Below are 4356 nucleotides of genomic sequence, written 5' to 3'. Positions count from 1 at the left end.
TAATAAAATGCCACTTGATAAACACATAAATGACTAAGTTTCATTCCCTTGAGATGAATCTCGCTTCTGGAACTCCTCGATCTTTTGCAAAGCATTCTTCATTTGAATTCTATCAGGTCCCAAGATGTTTTTGGTGATGACTTTGATCCTTGTGATATAATCTTCTAACTCAGTACAACATTTCTTATGTTTCTTTATAAGTGAATCAACAAAATACATAATTAATTGAAGATCAAGTAATTTGTTAATGGAGGACAAAGACAAGTCTTCCCTATCAACCTTAGTAATCAAGAGTAAGCAAAACTCTTTAACGATTTCATCTTCATTGAGCGCCTTTTCATTTTCATCAAGGAAAACACATGGGATTTCAGAGATTCTAGAAATAATCTCTATTTTCTTATCAACACATTCTTTTTGCGCCTTCCTCATATCCTTAACTAGGCGCTCAAGAATATTCATCTGGTGCTTCAAATATTCTCATTGCTTGATGTACATGCGTCGTGAAGGAATGGCACCATTTTGGATGAGGTCGTCAAGATCATAATCTTCAAGCTTCAACCAGGCTTCAAAATCCTTTTTCTGTGTTTCAAATTCCTAGGAGAAAATTCCTATGGTATTATCCACCTCTATCCTTACAGCATCAAGGTTATTGACAATGGTGCAAGTTGAACTCAGGAGCTGTGTACCTTGGCTTAGCATTTGATCCATCCATTATTCTATGGCTCTACTCCTTGATGTGGCCTACTCAACTCTCTAAACAACTTGGTCATCCAAAGAAGTTGCTATTGGTTCAACAACTTCTGAAGACTTGGTCACTTTGATAAGAATTGGGTTGAGTTGCTCAATTCATGCCTTAAGCTGATCTTTCTTGACCTTATCCTCATCATACCTAGAAACTAAAGCCTCTAAGGCAGACTGAGTGTCCTGTACAACAAAATAATGAGTTTTCTTACCTAAATCAATCCTTTGTATGGTATAATATGAGTCCCGAACCTATCCAATGATAGCACCTTGAGGAGGAGTAGAAATCTCAGCATATTTATTCATATTCTTATCAATTTTTACCCTCAATAAAATTTTGGATTTATTGAACGTCTTGGGTTTCACAGGAACAAGCTGACTGAAATCGAAGTCTTCAGGGGAAAAGACTTGTTTCTTTCTTTTAGGCGCATTCGACATCAACCAAGGAGGTAAAGTTGTATCATCATCCTCACCTGCTACCATCTCCTAAGAGGGATATATAGAATCCTGAATGGTGGTGGTTACTATAGGAGAGGTCATGGTAATGACATGGGGAGGATTCTCAAGGGATGATTCATTGGATCTAGGGACTCCTTCATTCATGAATTTATCAAAATCATCCATCATGGTTGCGGATGCTTCAGACAATGAGGGAAAATGAGAAAATACATTCTCAATATTGTCATGTGGCATGTCGAAAGCGAACTCACTAGCACTAGTGGAAGATACATGAAAATAACACTTGAAGGGGAAATACATGTGACTTGATGAGCTCAAATAATGGCTCAATTTTGTCTATGTTTTCTATACTTTTACTAGGTTTTGACAAGGTTCTAGATACTGTTTAAGTCCTAAAACTCTATTAAAACAATGATCTTGTTAGTTTTCATGAACTTGGCAAAATGGCATGAACTTACCCTTATATATATTCTTTTTGGTTAAAATTGTGATTAATGATGAAGTGGCCATGCTATGTGATTTATCTATATTAATATTGCATGTAGTTAGATAAAAAAATTTTTGACATGGAATAGATATACCTTTGTTTTGTACACCCTAATGTAATGATGTAGGAGTTAATGAAGAATGGGAAAAGGTCAAAGATGCAGAATGTGGGAGTTCATGGTAGTTAGCTGGTTGAAGACAAAGTCTCTGCAAGATGAGTATTGAAGGAGTCAACAATCGGTTATCTACAACTCAGAGAATGTAATTATAAAACTTCAATATTCATGTTTGTTAGAGAAAAAATCTAGGAGGGATAGTTATGCTAGATTTCCTCTGTAGTTGAAACAACTTGACTGTTTCCTATTCAGAGTGTAACTCCTTGTCCTCTTTCTTATGTTGTAATAAATGGCATCCTCCTAATGTTCTGGGAGTGGACCTCCCATTTTTTATTATAAATAAGTTTAGATATCCCTTCTCAGGGATGGTGAACATCAGTTATTGTGATTTTTCAGTCTTTTATTGCAGAACAATTTTTTAGCAAATACTATGATGTAACAAGTGTTTTCAGATTAATATGACAATATTCCAGTTTGTATTACTTAGTTGATTTTTGTGAAGACTTTCTAAGGGGATCCACTTAGTAGGAATTAAACCCTTTGTATTTAGTAGTGATTTTCCTTCAGTATTTAGTTTGTTGTCCTGATGGTTGATTGTTCCTGCAGCCACTAGAAATCATTATGTGACTGTTCCTGTAACCAAGGCAGACATAGTAGTTTTCCGCCTACTTGCTATGGACCAAGTTCCTATTTTTCTGAATTCAAGGTAGTTTCTATTCAAGCATTTTAGTTATTTACTTTGGGAAACATTTTCTTCTTAGTAGAATGACTACAATGAGGAATTTAGTGCATATACCTTGTCGACCCATTTCTGGTATATGCCTCGGGTTGACAGAGAAATGAGAATTGATAATGATCATATGACTACTTAGTATGGATGTCCAATCCCTAATTCATGGCCTCAGATTCTTGTTATTAGAACCATTAACAGAGACAAACATGACCATTGGAGGCTCGAGCTCAAAAGTAGAAACAAGAACTTGTAGCATAGATGAAGGAGAAGATAACTAAATTAAGGATTCATTTGCTCGTGATATTTATTCTTCATCAAATTCAATTTAATCTTGATCACCCCCTTGATCAGAAATTAAGTCTTCATTAGGATGTTCATGTTAAGGAATTTAGATCAGAGATAGAGAATACAATAGTCTGGTAATATGTAGTGAGGATAGACTTTAATAAGATCACTGCAATGAGTATGTTTTACCTCCGATGTGTATATATATATAACTCTAACTATTAATCTTCTATGATAATATCGACAACTTGTTGGTTCGTGAAACTACCACAATTATTTTTTTTGGTTCACATCAAGTGTCGAGGCCTATAAATAAAAGGATGAAGATTCATGTCCACATAGGGGCGTGACTTCTACGTCGCTTATGCCATGTAGATTCATGACCCTACGGGGACATGACCCCTTGTTCAATGTCGTTATATATATTACTTGCTTCAATCTGAATGAAGCTATATCCTTAACACTCCCTCTTAGAAAAAGAGGATTGAATTTCATAATTAAGTTTTAAGGAACAACATTCTAGATATACACATTCATTTGACATGATCATTCACTAAGCCATGTAGAGTCATGACCCTACGGGGACATGACCCCTCGTTCAATGTCGTTATATATATTATTGGCTTCAATCTGAATGAAGCTATATCCTTAACACTCCCTCTTAGAAAAAGAGGATTGAATTTCATAATTAAGTTTTAAGGAACAACATTCTAGATATACACATTCATTTGACATGATCATTCACTTAGTAACACTTACTAGTGAAATACTTCATATCTCAGAGAGATATGGATTATCTAATATCCAACACTATGGGACAACAACTACTTGAAGTCTTATCAGATTACAACCTTGATTCTAGTGACAATTGTAACATTGTCATTATCACAGGTGAAATAATTTTAGTATCATGATATCCGACACATTCCGGGACAGAAAATTAATGTAGTCAATCATGATATGATTGTTATCATAATTTCCGACATATTTCGGAACAATCATTTAATGATAACAATTCAATAACTCAGCATAGAAAATTTAGTATCAAGATTTCCAACATATTTCAGGACAACAACTTAATATAGTCAATCTTGATAATAAATCAGGCTATTGTGAAAGTCGTCACCTTACAATAGTGATCTTACACTTACATCACATGAAAGATCATCACCTTCCATGACATAACACATACATGCAATATTGCATTCAATATACTCATGAATGTATCAATTACATGTGATTAAGATTAATATCAAAACCATTATAATTTAGTCATACCAAGTTTACCTCTAAAGTACTCCACTTTCAACTTTGCAAGAGGTTTGGTAAATATGTCGGCACTTGGCTCTTCAGTGCTGATGTAGGTCAATTTGATGACATCTTTATCTACCATATCTCTTATGTAACGGTATGGGATTTCTATATGCTTGGATCGATTATGAAAAACTGGATTTACAAAAAGTTTGATGCAGCTTTGATTGTCACAGTGAATCACAGTGGGGTTTAAGGGCTTCCCAAATAGTCCAACTAGCAATT

Source organism: Cryptomeria japonica, chromosome 5 (genome assembly GCF_030272615.1).
Source record: "Cryptomeria japonica chromosome 5, Sugi_1.0, whole genome shotgun sequence".
Lineage (NCBI taxonomy): Eukaryota > Viridiplantae > Streptophyta > Pinopsida > Cupressales > Cupressaceae > Cryptomeria > Cryptomeria japonica.
Note: the sequence above shows the minus strand (reverse complement) of the source record.